Source organism: Chlorocebus sabaeus, unplaced genomic scaffold, assembly GCF_047675955.1.
Source record: "Chlorocebus sabaeus isolate Y175 unplaced genomic scaffold, mChlSab1.0.hap1 unalloc_scaffold_1134, whole genome shotgun sequence".
Taxonomy (NCBI): Eukaryota; Metazoa; Chordata; class Mammalia; order Primates; family Cercopithecidae; genus Chlorocebus; species Chlorocebus sabaeus.
This window is the reverse complement of record NW_027326896.1, coordinates 1-17,325: the sequence shown is the minus strand read 5'-3', so window position 1 is coordinate 17,325 and position 17,325 is coordinate 1. Positions and strand designations below refer to the sequence as shown.

The 17,325-nt window shown below is 42.9% G+C and overlaps 1 long non-coding RNA gene across 1 annotated transcript; it reads left to right on the top strand.

The window, feature by feature from the left end:
* The first annotated feature begins 7,514 nt into the window (after window positions 1-7,514).
* LOC140710970 (uncharacterized) lies at window positions 7,515-16,762 on the top strand. Its single transcript, XR_012092136.1, has 2 exons — window positions 7,515-8,151; window positions 16,026-16,762. It is a non-coding gene; the product is annotated as an uncharacterized lncRNA (long non-coding RNA).
* The last annotated feature ends 563 nt before the right edge of the window (window positions 16,763-17,325 follow it).

Here is a 17,325-nt window from a genome sequence, read left to right as displayed (position 1 = left end):
AAGGCCAAGTTGAGCTGATTTTCCTATTGCTGCTAGGAGAAGGCCTATTAGTGGGAGGGAGTTTGGGTTGGGGTTTAGAGTTAGTATTTGTTGTATGTCTCATGAGTTGTAGTGTAGGAGGAAATATGCTATAGCTAGGATGAGGCCAATATCGCCAATGCGATTGTACAGGATTGCTTGGATTGCTGCTGTGTTGGCGTCCGTTCGAGAATATCATCAGCCGATTAATAAGAAAGATATGATTCCTACGCCCTCCCAGCCGATGAAGAGTTGAAAAAGGTTGTTAGCGGTGGTCAAGATTAGTATTGTGATGAGGAAAATAAGGAGATATTTGAAGAATTGGTTGATGTTTGGGTCTGAGCTTATGTATCATAGTGAGAATTCTATAATAGACCAGGTGATGAATAGTGCGATTGGGGTGAATATTACGGAGAAGTAGTCTAGTTTAAAGCTTAGTGTTAGATCTAGTGTTTGAGTTATTATTCAGTGTCAGCTTCAAATGGTTGTTTCTTGGTTTAGGGAGATGTATAGGGTTGTTGGAATAAGGCTGGTAATGAAAGCATATATTATAGTTGTTTTTACATGGTTTGGGTATGATTGTTTTTTGTTGGGGTTGATAAAGGTGGCAATGATTGGGGGGGTTAGGGAGGCGAGGGTTGCTATTATAATGGAGGTGTGCATGGTTATTACTTTTATTTGGAGTTGCACCAATATTTTTGGTTCCTAAAACCAATGGATAGCTGTTATCCTTTAAAAGTTGAGAAAACCATAGTGTTAAGTATGGGGGCATGGGTTAGCAGTCCTTGCGAGTTTTCTCGGTAAATAAGAAGTGGTGAGCTTCTATGGTCAGATTCACAGTCTAGTGTTTTGGTTAAACTATATTTACAGGAGGTAAACCCTAGAATGATGTTGGGGTTAAGGGATAGAAGGATAATTGGGGTGAGGTGTATGAATATTAGTGTATTTTCTCGTGTGAAAGGGGGTTTTATGTTGATTATGTGGTGTGTGAGTTTTCCTCGTTGTATTGTAATGAATATGTGGAGAGAGTAGAGGGCTGTGATTAGTATGTTAAGTCCTGTTAGTATAATAGTGATGTGGGATCAAGAGAATGAGGCTGTAATCACGAAGAGTTCTCCGATTAGATTAATGGTGGGGGGTAAGGCTAGGTTGGTGAGGTTTGCTGTGAACCATCAGAAGGTTATTAGTGGAAGTAGTGTTTGAAGTCCTCGGGAGAGTATCATAATGCGGCTGTGAGTGCGTTCATAGTTTGAATTAGCTAGGCAGAATAATATAGAGGAAGTAAGTCCGTGGGCAATTATGAGGGTGATTGCGCCGGAAAAGCTTCAGGGGGTTTGAATGAGAGAGGCTATGATTACTAGGGATATATGGCTTACAGAAGAGTATGCGATGAGTGATTTTAGGTCTGTTTGTCGTAGACAGATTGAGCTTGTTATAATTATGCCTCATAGGGCTAGCATGAGGAAGGGGTAGGCTATGTACTCTGTTAGAGGGTTGAGAATAGAGGTGAGTCGTATTATGCCATAGCCGCCTAGTTTTAGGAGTACTGCGGCGAGGACTATTGAGCCTGCGATAGGAGCTTCAACATGGGCTTTGGGGAGTCACAGGTGTAAGCCATATAAGGGTATTTTTGTTATGAAAGCCATTATGCATGCCAGTCAGATGAGGTTGTGTGATCAAGTGGTTGTTAGTTTTTGGTCTGTGAGTGTTAGTAGTATGATATTTAATGAGCCTGTGTTATTGTAGGTGTAGGTTAATATGATGAGCAGGGGTAGAGAGCCAGTTAGTGTATAGAATAGAAAGTATGTGCTTGCGTTGAGGCGTTCTGCTTGGGTACCTCATTTAGTGATGATGATTAGGGTGGGAATAAGGGTGGTTTCAAATAAGATATAGAATAAGATCAATTCTGTGGCTATGAATGTTAGAATTAGGGTGATTTGAAGGAAAATTATTGTGGATAGGTAGAGTTTTTTTTGTGAGGGGGGCTGATTGCATAGGTGGTATTGGCTAGCTATCATCATGAGAGGTAGGAGTCAAGCGGTTAGTGTTAAAAGAGGTGTTGTTAGTGGGTCGGAGGATAGGTAGGTTGAGTGATTAAGGAGGTTGTTATTGGTTTGATTAAAAAATAACAAGGGAATAAGGCTAATGATTAGGCTATGTGTAGTTAAGTTAATTCAGATTATGTTGTTTGTAGAGAATCATGTTATTGGTAGTAATATAGTTGTTGGAACAATTATTTTTAACATTGAAGCAGGTTTAAGTTGTGAATGTAATCTAGACCATATGTATTGGAGATTGAGACTAGTAGGGCAAGGCCTACTGCTGTTTCGCAAGCAGCAAATACTAGTAGGATGATCGGTATGATATTGGTTAGGGGGGAGTGTGCATTTGAGGCTATGAGAGCGATTATGATGAAGAGTGATATTATTATTCCTTCTAGGCAGAGGAGGGAGGCTATCAGGTAGTGAGCGATAGACCAGCATTCCCAGGAGTGAGATGGCGAATGCTAGTGTAATATTCATGAAGATAGGTGACATTTGGTTAGTATGATAATCATAATTTAATGAGTCGAAATCATTTGTTTTGTTTAAACTACTTACCAATTCGGCTCAATCTAGTCCTTTTTGGGATCATTCGTAGGCTAGACTGAGGGTTAGGATGGTGATGAGTGTGATGGATGATTTAATTATTATTGGGAGGTTTGTTGTTTGGAGAGCCCATGGTAGGGACAATAGTAGGGCGATTTCTAAGTCGAATAGTAGGAAGGTAATGGCAACTAGGAAGAATTTTATTGAAAATGGGATGCGAGCGGGGTTTAGTGGGTCAAAGCCACACTCATAAGGGTTTGTTTTTTCTGCATAGGAGTTAAGTTGGGGTAATCAGAATATGGCAGTTATTAGTAGTGAGGTTAAAAGGGTGTTGATTGTTAGGGCTAGTACTAGGTTGATTACTCCTTTTTGAACATTGTCAAAGCTAATTGATTGGAAGTCAATTGTACTGGTCATACTAAAAGAGTAGGATCCTCATCAGTAAATAGAGATATAAAGGAGTAATCATACGACGTCTACGAAGTGTCAATATCAAGTGGCAGCCTCAAAGCCGAAGTGGTGATTTGGTGTGAAGTGGAATAATAGTTGGCGAATGAGGCAGATAAGGAGGAAAGTGGATCCAATGATGACGTGGAGTCCATGGAATCCCGTAGCGATAAAGAATGTTGAGCCATAGATGCCGTCGGAGATGGTGAAGGGTGCTTCAAAGTACTCTGAGATCTGTAGTAGGGTGAAGTAGATGCCTAGTAGAATTGTAATGAGTAGGGCTTGGGTTGTTTGTTTTCGATTGTTGTTTATAAGGCTGTGGTGAGCTCAGGTAATTGTGACTCCTGATGCTAATAATACGGAGGTGTTTAGAAGGGGTACTTCTAAGGGATCTAATGGGGTAATACCTGTTGGTGGTCAGTGGCCTCCTAAATAGGGGGTTGGGGCTAGGCTTGAGTGGTAGAATGCTCAGAAGAACCCGGTAAAGAAGAAGATTTCCGAGATAATGAATAGGACTATGCCATAGCGAAGGTTTTTTTGAACGGGTGTCGTGTGATGTCCTTGATAGGTGCTTTCTCGTACGACATCGCGTCATCATTGGTGAAGGGTTAGTGTTATGGTTAGTAGGCCTAGTGTCAATAGAGTGGTAGAATAGAAGTGGAATCACATGACTAAGCCGGATGTTATTAGGAGGGTTGACAGAGCTCCTGTTAGTGGTCAAGGGCTGGGTTTGACTATGTGATAAGCATGGAATTGGTGGGTCATTAGGTGTTGTTGTGTAAATAGAGGCTAACTAGAAGTGTGAAAACATAGGCTTGGATTAAAGCAACTGCGATCTCTAGGATGGTGAGTAGTATTAGAAGTGTAAAGGTTAGTAAAGCAGCGGGGGGGCTGATACTTAGTAGTGTTAGTGCAGTGTTTCCGATTAGGTGTATTAGCAGGTGGCCGGCCGTGATGTTGGCAGTTAAGCGTACAGCTAGGGCCACTGGTTGAATAATCAAGCTAATGGTTTCGATTATTACTAGTATGGGAATGAGTAATGTTGGTGTGCCTTGTGGTAGGAGGTGAGCTAGGGAGTTTTTGGTTTTAAAGCGAAGGCCTGTGATTGCTGTGCCGGCTCATAAGGGGATTGCTATAGCGAGGTTTATAGATAGTTGGGTGGTAGGTGTAAATGAGTGGGGTAGAAGTCCTAGGAGATTAGTTGTGGTGATAAAGGTGATTAGAGACATTAGTATTAGGGACCAGGTTCGCCCCTTAGCATTGTGGGTTATTATTATTTGCTTTAGAGCGAGTAGTACTAGGTTACGTTGAATAGTGGTTAGTCGGTTGTTAATGAGGTGTTTGGAAGTTGGAATTAGTAGTACGGGGAATATGATGATGGGGATTGTAGCAGGTTGGTTTAGGATTATTGGAGTTGCGAATAAGGTAAATAAATTTTCGTTCATTTTAGTTGTCAGTGGTTATTGGGGGTTTGCTTGTCAGAGTTTTTTTGTTGGGGGGATTGATAGTAACATATGTCTAGCAGTTTTAGTTGTGTAATAAGATATAGTGTAGGGAGTATTGTTGTAATAGTGATAAATCATGTGGATGTGTCTAATTGAGGCATTTCGCTGCAGAGGGTATGCCCCTCAATTTTTAACTTAAAAGGTTAACGCTAGAATAGCTGTGCAGTGCATTTGTATAGTGGAAAGGGAGTGGGGTATTTATAGGGTAAACACAGGTCCTATTTCAAAGATTTTTAATGGGATTAGTTCTGCGACGATAGGTATGAAGCTGTGGTTAGCTCCACAGATTTCTGAGCATTGTCCATAATAGACGCCTGGTCGTGTGGCGGTAAATGTGGTTTGATTTAAGCGTCCGGGTACTGCATCTGTTTTTAAACCTAGTGTGGGAATAGTTCATGAGTGTAGGACATCTTGAGATGTGATTATTATACGGACGGGGGCTTCAATTGGGAGAACCACTCGGTTGTCAACTTCTAGAAGTCGAAGGTCTCCTGGGTTTAAGAATAATGGAGGCAGTATGTAAGAATTAAAGATGAGGCCTCCGTAGTCTGTGTATTCGTAGGTTCAGTATCATTGATGTCCAATTGATTTAATAGTAAAGGAGGGGTTGTTGATTTCGTCTGTCAGGTACAGAATGCGTAGAGATGGTAGGGCAATCAGGATTAGAATGATTGCGGGTAAGATGGTTCAAGTGGTCTCTATCTCCTGGGCGTCTGTAATGTTGGTATTGGTTAGTTTTGTTGTGAGTGTTGAGGATAGGGCGTATAGGACTAAAAAGCTAATTAAAGAGATAGTTATAAATGCATAGTCGTGGAAGGTGATTAGCTCTTCTATGACAGGGGATGTAGCATCTTGTAGACCTAGTTGAACTGGGTGGGCCATGTAAGATATATAGGGTTATAGCCTATAATTTGGTTTCGACAAAGCCATGAAATAGTTTTTCTAATATCTCATTGAAAAAGTTATAGGGGTTATAGGATTGGCTTGAAACCGGTTTTAGGGGGTTCGATTCCCCCCTTTTTCGCTCAATTTAATGTAGGTTGGTTCTTCAAATGTGTGGTAAGGCGGGGGACAGCCATTTAATCATTCGAGGTTGGTGGGGGATTGTTCGGCCATTGATACTTTGCGTTTTGAGGCGAAGGCCTCTCAGATCATGTAGATTATTAGGATTACTGCTACTAGTGAAATAAAAGAGCCAATGGACGATAGAATATTTCATGTGGTATAAGCATCGGGGTAGTCAGAATAGCGTCGGGGTATTCCGGATAGGCCAAGGAAGTGTTGTGGAAAAAAGGTTAAATTTACGCCTGTGAATATAATAATAAAGTGGGCTTTGGCATAGGTTTGGTCTAATGTGTAGCCTGAAAATAAAGGGAATCAGTGGACAAAGCCCCCTATAATGGCAAAAACAGCTCCTATTGACAAAACATAGTGGAAATGGGCGACAACATAGTATGTATCGTGTAGTACAATATCTAGGGATGAGTTTGCTAAGATAATACCGGTGAGACCCCCTATGGTGAATAGAAAAATAAAGCCTAGGGCTCAAAGTATTGCGGCAGATCATTTGATATTGCCTCCATGAAGTGTAGCAAGTCAGCTGAAAACTTTAACTCCAGTAGGAATTGCAATGATTATAGTAGCAGAGGTAAAGTAGGCCCGTGTGTCCACATCTATACCCACTGTAAATATATGATGGGCTCATACAATAAATCCTAGGAACCCGATTGACATTATAGCCCAGGTTATACCTATATATCCAAATGGCTCTTTCTTCCCGGAGTAGTAAGTTACGATGTGGGAGATTATTCCGAACCCGGGGAGAATGAGGATGTAGACTTCAGGGTGACCAAAGAATCAAAATAGGTGTTGGTATAGGATAGGGTCTCCCCCTCCAGTAGGATCAAAGAAGGTAGTGTTGAGGTTGCGGTCTGTTAATAGTATAGTAATGCCGGCAGCTAAGACTGGCAGGGAGAGGAGTAGTAGGATTGCTGTGATTAGGACAGATCAGACAAATAACGGGGTTTGATACTGGGATATGGCGGGGGGCTTCATGTTGATAATGGTGGTAATGAAGTTGATAGCCCCCAGGATAGAGGAAACTCCTGCTAGGTGGAGGGAGAAAATAACTAAGTCTACGGAGGCCCCTGGGTGAGAGAGGTTTCCTGCTAAGGGGGGGTATACTGTTCAACCTGTTCCAGCGCCAGCCTCGATTATGGTTGATGCCATTAGCAGCAGGAAGGAGGGGGGAAGAAGTCAGAAGCTCATATTATTTAGACGGGGAAATGCTATGTCAGGAGCACCAATTATCAAGGGTACTAGTCAGTTCCCGAACCCCCCGATTATAATGGGTATAACTATGAAGAAAATTATAATAAATGCATGGGCTGTTACAATGACATTATAGATATGGTCACTGCCTAGTAAACTACCGGGTTGGCCTAATTCAGCTCGAATGAGAAGGCTTAGAGCTGTACCTATGATTCCAGCTCATGCACCGAATAGTAGGTATAGAGTTCCGATGTCTTTATGGTTTGTTGAAAAGAGTCAACGATTAATGAACATGGGTGGAGGAAGGGTAAAATGGCTGAGTAAGCATTAGGCTGTAAACCTGAAGACAGAGGTCTGATCCTCTTTTTGCCAGCCCCGAGGTGATTTTCATGTTAAATTGCAAGTTTAAAGGAGCAGTTTTAAGTTTCTGCCGGGGCTTCTCCCGCCTTTTTTTCTCGTGGCGGGAGAAGTGGATCAAAGCCAGTTGATTAGGGTGTTTAGCTGTTAACTAAATTTTTATGGGTTTGAGTCCCATTGGTCTAGTAGGGGCTTAGCTTAATTAAAGTGGTTGATTTGCGTTCAATTGATGCAGAGTAGGTTTTTGCAGTCCTTATATGTTTCAGAAATTAAGTGGTCTACTTACTAAGGGCTTTGAAGGCTCTTGGTCTTATTTAACCTAAATTTCTAGGGAATAGTTAGGATTAGGGGGGTGATTGGTAGTAGGAGAGTAGAAATGATGGTGAGTGTGGGGGTGAGGGGTGTGGGTTTTGTGTTTTCAAGTTGTCAGTTCATTTTTGTGTTGTTGGGGGTGGGAAATAGTGATACTGAGACGGTGTAGATTAGGCGTATGTAGAAGTACAGGTTAAGTAGGGTTATGGTGACTATGATGGAGGGGATGACAAAGTTGTTGTTTATTGCAAGTTCTTGAATAGTTATTCATTTAGGTAGGAAGCCGGTTAGTGGGGGTAAACCTCCTAGGGATATAAGGGTGAATATTGTTAGTGGTATGAGTTGGGGTGATTTGTTTCAGGTGAGGGATAGTGTAAGGGTTGTGGTATTTGAGTTCAGATTGAGGAATAGGAATATGGTGGTTGTTAGGGCGATGTATATGGTTAGGTAGAGGGTTGTAATGGTTGGGTTGTATGTTAGCGTTATTATTATTCAGCCTATGTGAGTGATTGAGGAGTATGCTATAATTTTGCGTAATTGTGTTTGGTTTAGGCCTCCTCAGCTGCCTACTATGATGGATAGGGTTGAGAGGGTTATGAGGGCACAGGTGTTGATTGATGGGTGAATTTGACATATAATTGAGATGGGGGCTAGTTTTTGTCATGTGAGGAGGAGTAGGCCAGGAATTAGTGGTGTTCCTTGGGTGACTTCTGGAATTCAGAAGTGGAATGGGGCTATTCCTAGTTTTATGGCAAGGGCAGTTGTTATTATTAACGATGGAAGTTGGTTGGCGGTATTTGTTATTATTCAGTGCCCCGATAGTAGGTTGTTGAGGGTAATTGCTATTATAAGAATTATGGATGCGGTGGATTGTATTAGGAAATACTTGGTGGCGGCTTCTGTGGAGCGGGGGTTTGTTTTTTTGATTAAAATTGGAATGAAGGCTAGTATGTTTATTTCCAGGCCTGCTCAGGCGAGAAATCAGTGTGAGCTCAATAGTGTAGTGAGTGTGCCTGTGATTATTGTGGTGTAGATGATGAGTTGGGCTAGGGGGTTAATTAGTACGGGAAGGGTGTGACCAACATTTTCGGGGTATGGGCCCGATAGCTTATTTAGCTGACCTTACTTTAGGATGGGGTGTGTTAGGTAGCACGGAGAAGTTTGGATTCTCAGGGGTAGGTTCAATGCCTGCAATCTTAGAAATAAGAGGGTTGGGGCCTCTATCATTTACTCTATCAAAGTAACTCTTTTGTCAGACATATTTCTAGGTTTGAGGGGGAATGCTGGAGATTGTAATGGGTGTTAGGATGTTTCATATGAGAAATGCTAGTGTGAGTGGAAGGAAGTTTTTTCATAGTAGATGTATGAGTTGGTCGTAGCGGAATCGGGGGTATGTTGCTCGAGTTCATAAGAATAGGGAGGTTAGGAGGAGCGTTTTGGTGGTAAAGCATGTTGTGAATAATTCTGGCGAGTGGGTGGGGTAGAATGTGCCTAGAAAGATTGTAGTTGTTAGGGCGTTCATTATAATAATGTTTATGTATTCGGCTATAAAGAATAGGGCGAATGGACCTGCGGCATACTCGATGTTAAAGCCTGATACTAGTTCTGATTCGCCTTCTATGAGGTCGAAGGGGGTTCGGTTTGTCTCTGCTAGTGTGGAGGTGAATCATATTATGGCTAGGGGTCATGATGGCAAGAGGAGTCAGATGTGCTCTTGTGTTGTAATGAGTATGTTAAGGTTAAATGAGCCGCTTGTTAGTAAGACTGATAGTAGGATAATAGCGAGGGTAACCTCATATGAAATTGTTTGAGCGACGGCTCGTAGGGCTCCAATTAGGGCGTAGTTTGAGTTTGATGCCCATCCTGATCATAGGATGGAGTGGACGGTTAGGCTGGATATGGCTAGGATGAACAGGAGTCCTAGGTTGAAATTGATTAGAGGGTTAGGTATGGGAAGGGGGGTTCATAGGAGGAGGGCAATGGAGAAGGCTAGGGCGGGTGCGATGGTGTAGAGAGTAGTGGTGGATGTTGAGGGTTTTAGAGGCTCTTTGGTGAAGAGTTTTATTGCATCAGCGAAGGGTTGTAGTAGTCCGTAAGGGCCTACAATGTTGGGTCCTTTGCGTAGTTGTATATAACCTAACAATTTTCGTTCAACAAGTGTAAGGAATGCTATGGCGGTTAGTGTAGATGCAACAAGGAGTATAAGGTTTGCTGTAGTCATAGTGTTAAGAAGAGGGGTTGAACCTCTGGTTTTAAAATTTTAAATTTTATGCAATTGCCGGGCTCTGCCATCTTAACAAACCCTGTTCTTGGGTGGGATTTGTAATGTTTTGTTAAATTAAGATTAGATCATTTATGGGGAGGGGGGCGCTATTGTGAAGTGGGCCCTATTTCTCTTGTCCTTTCGTACAGGGAGAAATGTTGAATAGATAGAAACCGACCTGGATTGCTCCGGTCTGAACTCAGATCACGTAGGACTTTAATCGTTGAACAAACGAACCCTTGATAGCTGCTGCACCATTAGGATGTCCTGATCCAACATCGAGGTCGTAAACTCTATTGTTGATATGGACTCTAGAATAGAATTGCGCTGTTATCCCTGGGGTAACTTGTTCCGTTGATCAAGTTATTGGGTCAATTGCAAGTATTGGTTTGCTTTGGCTTGTGTAGTCTTAGCATGGATTGTTCGGAGGTTTGACTGTGCTCCGAGGTCACCCCAACCAAAATTTTTAGTACAGGCATGGGGGTTTAAAGACCTGTGGGTTTGTGTGGTTTTTAGTTGTACTAGTAAATTGAAGCTCCGCAGGGTCTTCTCGTCTTATTAGTTCATGTCCGTCTCTTCACGGACAGGCCAATTTCACTGGTTGAAAGTAAGAGACAGTTAAACCCTCGTGATGCCATTCATGCGAGTCCCTAATTAGAGAACAAGTGATTATGCTACCTTTGCACGGTCAGGGTACCGCGGCCGTTAAACGTGTGTCACTGGGCAGGCGGTGCCTCTAATACTAGTAATGCTAGAGGTGATGTTTTTGGTAAACAGGCGGGGTTAGTTTTGCCGAGTTCCTTTTACTTTTTATAACCTTCCTTGAGGCATGCCTGTGTTGGATTAACAGTGGAAGTAATGTCAGCTTGTTTGTGTTTGTTGATATTGGACTGTTAAGTGTCGGTGAGGTTTTCGGTCTGACTTAGGCTTATGCGGTGGAGAAAATGTTCATGTTACTTATACTAACATTATTGCTTCTATGAAATGATAGATTGATCCAATGTGAGATGAGGAGTTCAGTTTTATGTTTGGTATTTTTTGGGTAGTTGATGTTGAGCTTGAACGCTTTCTTAATTGATGGCTGCTTTTGGGCCAACTATGGTGGTTATGCTTTTTACTCTCTATATAAGGTTTTTTCCTAGTGTCTAAAGAGCTGTCCCTCTTTAGACTAGCAATTGAGCTTACAAAAGGATTAAGAGGTTCTGTAGGTAAGCTCAAGGTTGAACTAAAATTCTATCTTGGATAACCAGCTATCATCAGGCTCGGTAGGCTTGTCACCTCTACCCATAAATCTTCCCACTATTTTGCTACATAGACGGGTGCGCTCTTTTAGCTGTTTTTGGGTAGCTCGTCTGATTTCGGGGGGTTTGGCTTTAGTTCTCTTTGCGAAACTATTTCTAGTTAATTCATTATGCAAAAGGTACAGAAGTTAGTTCTTGCTATTTTATGCTTGGGTGGTATTATTCTTTCCCTTACGGTACTGTGTCTATAGCGCCGAGTTAGAATTTCTATCACCTATACTTTATGTGGGTGAATGGTTTAGTGTATGGTTGTTTGGTATTAGTGTTAGTTATGTTTGGGGCTAGTGTTGGCTCAAGGTAGTCAAATTGTACTGAGATCTTCCGGGTGTAGGCCGGATGCTTTGCGTTAAGCTATACCTTGATTTATCCAAGTGCACCTTCCGGTACACTTACCGTGTTACGACTTATCCCCTCTATATAGGTATTAGGGTGTTTAGTTAATATAGTCCTTAAGTATATTTGAGGGGAGTGACGGGCGGTGTGTGCGTGCTTTATGGCCTTGTTCAATTAAGCACTCTATTCTTAATTTACTGCTAAATCCTCCTTGGACTCTTAGGTTTCATGAGAGTTATCGTGGGTTTTCTAGGATAGAAAATGTAGCCCATCTTTTTCCGTCTCATAGGCTACACCTTGACCTAACGTTTTTGCGAAAAGGGGTACTTGCGCTCACTTTGTGACCTTTATCAGGGTTTGCTGAAGATGGCGGTATATAGGCTGAGCAAGAGAGGGTGGGGTGGATCGGGGTTTATCGATTATGGGACAGGCTCCTCTAGGGGGGTGAAGCACCGCCAAGTCCTTTGAGTTTCAAGCGGTTGCTTGTAGTATTCTGGCGAGTAGTTTTGTTGGTTTAACTACTGAGGTTTAGGGCTAAGCATAGTGGGGTATCTAATCCCAGTTTGGGTCTTAGCTGTTGTGTATTCAGAGGTTTTAAAGCCACTTTCGTAGTTTATTTTATGTTAGCTAGGATTTTACAGTTTAGGTGGGGTTTAGCTTTAATTAGGCTGGGTCTAAAACACTCTCTACGCCGGTCTCTATTGGCTCGGGTTAATCGTGTGGCCGCGGTGGCTGGCACGAAATTGACCAACCCTTGGTGTAGCATAGCTTAGTTAAACTTTCGTTTATTACTAAAGGTTTGTCACTGCTGTTTCCCGTGGGGGTGTGGCTGAGCAAAGTGTTTTGAGCTGCATGTGCGTGCTTGATACTCACTCCTCTTAGTCATAGTGATTTGTAGGGCGTCTTCACTGGGGCGGGGAGGCTTGCATGTGTAATCTTGCTAAAGGTCAATAGAAAGGCCAGGACCAAACCTATTTGTCTATGGGATGTGTGAATCCATCTAGGCATTTTCAGTGTCTTGCTTTGGGGTAGGTTTAAGCTACGTAGACGAGAAGGTGGGTGTGAATGTAGGTGGCATCTTTGGGGTTGTGGGGGGGGGGGGTGGTTGGTAGGGTAAGCGAAGGTTAGTTGAGGGGTTAGTAGTTAGGGCATGCATACCTAAAAGATGGAAATACAAGCTTTGGCCGGGGGAGCAGGACTTTGTTTTCGGGGTTTGGCAAAGGGTGGTTGGTAGGGTAAGCGAAGGTTAGTTGAGGGGTTAGTAGTTAGGGCATGCATACCTAAAAGATGGAAATACAAGCTTTGGCCGGGGGAGCAGGACTTTGTTTTCGGGGTTTGGCAAAGGGTGGTTGGTAGGGTAAGCGAAGGTTAGTTGAGGGGTTAGTAGTTAGGGCATGCATACCTAAAAGATGGAAATACAAGCTTTGGCCGGGGGAGCAGGACTTTGTTTTCGGGGTTTGGCAAAGGGTGGTTGGTAGGGTAAGCGAAGGTTAGTTGAGGGGTTAGTAGTTAGGGCATGCATACCTAAAAGATGGAAATACAAGCTTTGGCCGGGGGAGCAGGACTTTGTTTTCGGGGTTTGGCAAAGGGTGGTTGGTAGGGTAAGCGAAGGTTAGTTGAGGGGTTAGTAGTTAGGGCATGCATACCTAAAAGATGGAAATACAAGCTTTGGCCGGGGGAGCAGGACTTTGTTTTCGGGTTTGGCAAAGGGGTGGTTATGTGAAGGTCAAGGGGGGGGGGGGGGTTTGGTTAAGGTTTTTGAATTTTTTGTAGTGTTGTGGGTTGGTTGTTGTATGTCTTACAAGCATGAATTAAATAACACATCGCTAGTAGTCATGCGGGGCTGGAATATTGAACGTAGGTGCGATTAATAATGGCATGGACTAGGAATCAAAGGCAGGCGCATTCAGGGCGGGATGTGGTGGGAGTCAGCATGTTGCGATGGTGTTGCGTGCAGACCAGAGATAAAAAATACCAAATGCATGGGAAGCTCCAGTGACTGGTTAATAGGGTGATAGACCCGTGATCCATCGATCCATCGAGATGTCTTATTTAAGAGGAACGTGTGGACGGTTTTAGTTGGCATGGCCCTGAGGTAAGAACCAGATGCCGGATACAGCTCATTCTTAGCTACCCCCACGGGTCGTGGGCCCGGAGCGAGGAGGGTAACACTGCTTGTGCGGGATATTTGATTTCACGGAGGATGGTGAGTAAGAGAGTTCTAAGTGAGGGGGGTCATCCGTGGTGGGGGAGGAAGGTTTGTAGTAGGTATGTACTATTGTACGACAAATAAGGTAATGTATTATGTACGGAGGACGGTCTTGCTGTCTGTGTTGGTGTGTTGTGGGTGGAGTGGGCGGGTTATGGTGTTTCGTGGTTGGGTTGTATGTGAGATCTCTGTTTGGTGGGTATGCTTTTTGGAGGCTGTGGGTGCGGATATGATAGTATGTGTTATGTACAGTTAAGCAGATATAGTACTATATATTATTCATGTTGGCTAGCAGTAATGCACGAATTACATAGCATATTTATGTAAAGGTGCTTGAGTTGTACTGTAAGGGTTTGTACAATATAAAAGACAGAAAGTAGTTTAAGCTAGAATGCCAGTTTTGGGTGTTGGTGGTGAAGTCGAGTGCTTTCTTTCTGAGCTGTCCTAGGGGTTATGAGTCTCATCTCTAGTTTACAAGACTAGTGTATTAGTTTATACTACAAGGGCAAGTTCATTTGAGTAGGTTATTTTCGATTAGGGAGGTTAGTGGTATCAGGATTAGAACTGTGGTGAAGTATATTGTGGATGCTAGTTGACCAATAAAAATGAAGGGTTGGCTTACTGGCTGACTTCCGATCCAGGTGAGGGTTAATAGGGTTGTAATTAGGAATCAGAACAGGAATTGGCTAAGTGGGCGGAATATTATGCTTTGTTGTTTGGAATTATGAAGTGTGGGGATAATAGATAGGATGAGGATTGAAAGGAAGAGTGCTAGTACGCCCCCTAGTTTATTAGGAACAGATCGTAGAATTGCGTATGCAAATAGGAAGTATCACTCTGGTTTTGATGTGTGGAGGGGTATTTAGTGGGTCGGCTGGGATGTAGTTGTCTGGGTCGTTTAGGAGGTTGGGTGAGAGTAGTGTTAGTGTTGTTAGGATGAAGAGGAGGAGGACTAGGCCTAGGATATCCTTAATTGTGTAGTAGGGGTGGAAGGGGATTTTGTCTGAGTCTGATGAGATTCCGCAGGGGTTGTTTGATCCTGTTTCGTGTAGGAATAGCAGATGGACTATTGTAAGAGCGGTGATAATGAAAGGTAGAATAAAGTGTAGGGTGAAGAATCGTGAAAGGGTGGGGTTGCCAATGGAGTACCCACCTCAGATTCATTGGACGAGGTCGGTCCCGATGTATGGGATTGCTGATAATAGGTTTGTGATCACTGTTGCTCCTCAGAATGATATTTGGCCTCATGGAAGTACGTAAGCCTATAAAGGCTGTTGCTATAGTCAAGAATAGAAGTATAATGCCAGTGTTCCAGGTTTTTAGGAGAAGGAATGAGCCATAGTAAAGACCTCGGCCTACGTGTAGAAAGAGGCAGATGAAAAATATGGAGGCGCCGTTGGCGTGGAGGTAGCGAATGATTCAGCCGTGGTTTACGTCTCGGGTGATGTGTGCGATTGAAGAGAAGGCAGAAGAGGTGTCTGGTGAGTAATGTATTGCTAAGAATAGGCCTGTGATGATCTGTAGAATTAGGCAGAATGCGAGGAGTGAGCCGAAGTTTCATCATATGGAAATGTTGGATGGGGTTGGCAGGTCAATGAGGGAGTGGTTAATTATTTTTATAATTGGGTTGGATTTACGTATTGGGGTCATTAGTGCTTTTGTAGTTGAAGTACAACGGTGGTTTTTCATATCATTGGTTATGGCTGTAGTCCATGCAAGAGCAATGACATATATTTTATTTGCGTTGAGTGTATTGTTGGTTATGGGATTTGTTGGATTTTCTTCTAAGCCTCTCCTATTTATGGGGGGCTAGCATTGATTGTTAGTGGTGTGGTTGGTTGTATGGTAGTTTTAGGTTTTGGGGGGGACTTATATAGGTCTGATGTTGTTTTTAATTTATTTGGGGGGTATAATAATTGTTTTTTGGTTATTACTACAGCGATAGCTATTGAGGAGTACCCTGAGACATGGGGTTCAGGGTTTGGGGTTTTAGGGGGTCTTTTGGTGGGTTTTAATAATAGAAGTAGGGTTAGTTCTATGGGTTTCAAGTTCTGATGGGGTAGTGGTAGTTAGTTTTAATAGTATGGGGAGTTGGGTGATTTTTGAGGGAGAGGGGTCAGGGTTAGTTCGGGGGGATTCTATTGGTGCTGGTGCTTTGTACCGATTATGGGCGTTGGTTAGTAGTGGTTGCTGGTTGGACATTATTTGTGGGTGTATATATTGTAATTGAGATCACTCGGGGGTAATAGGTTATATTATTAGAAGTAGGGTTAGGGTGAGGGGGATGAGAAAGGAGAGGGAGTATAGCTTAATTATGCCTTTTTGGGTGGTGACAGTTTTGGAAGCGGTGGTATGTACATGTGCGATCATCTTGGGTATAGATTTTTCTAGTCATATTGAATCTAGTAGAAGAAGGGCTAGGTTTTTGGCTTATGAGTAGGTTTTGATATGGGACTATGCGGTGAATTGTAGTGGGAAAATATCCTAGTATGTTGGAGAATTTAAATATTTGTGATGGGTTGTTTATTTTTAGTTTGTTGGTTATAGAGGTCAGGTCTAGGGTTATTAGGAAACCAAGGATAGTTGCATACAGGGCTGAGAGTTTTAAGTAGTGAGGTATTGTTGGTTGGGGAAGCGAAGTGGGGGGGATGTTGTTGGTGATAAGGAATCCAGTAATAATGCTGCCCATTGTGAGGCGTTTAATTGGGTTAAGTAGGGTGGGGTTATTTTCGTTAATGTTTATTAGGGTTGAAAAGCGAGGTGGCCCTGTTATGGTGAGGAGAATGATTCGAGTACTATAGGCGCTTGTTAGAGAGGTGGCGATGAAGGTGATAGATAGGGCTCAGGCGTTGGTATATGACGTGTTTGTGGCTTCGATAATGAGATCTTTGGAGTAGAAGCCTGTGAGGAATGGTATTCCTGTGAGTGCTAGGTTGCCGATGAGTAGGGAAGTTGAGGTGAGGGGTATTGTTTTGAATAGGCCTTCCTATTTTTCGGATGTCTTGTTCGTTATTTAGGTTATGAATGATGGATCCGGAGCATATGAAAAGTAGGGCTTTGAAGAAGGCGTGAGTACAGATATGCAGGAATGCTAAATATGGTTGATTGATGCCGATGGTAACTATTATTAGGCCTAGTTGGCTTGAGGTGGAGAAGGCTACGATTTTTTTGATGTCGTTTTGTGTGAGGGCGCAGATGGCTATAAATATGGTGGTGATAGCTCCCAGACATAGTGTGAGGCTTTGAAGTAGTGTGTTGCTTTCTATTAAAGGGTGGAAGCGAATGAGTAAGTACACCCCGGCAACAACCATGGTACTAGAGTGTAGTAGGGGCTGAGACTGGAGTTGGGCCTTCTATGGCGGAGGGTAGTCAAGGATGAAGGCCAAGTTGAGCTGATTTTCCTATTGCTGCTAGGAGAAGGCCTAGTTGGGTGAGGGAGTTGTGGGTTGGGTTTTAGAGTTAGTAATTTGTTGTATTCTCATGAGTTTGTAGTGTAGGAGGAAATATGCTATAGCTAGGATGAGGCCAATATCGCCAATGCGATTGTAACAGGATTGCTTGGATTGCTGCTGTGTTGGGCGTCCGGTTCGAGAATATCATCAGCCGATTAATAAGAAAGATATGATTCCTACGCCCTCCCAGCCGATGAAAGAGTTGAAAAAGGTTGTTAGCGGTGGTCAAGATTAGTATTGTGATGAGGAAAATAAGGAGATATTTGAAG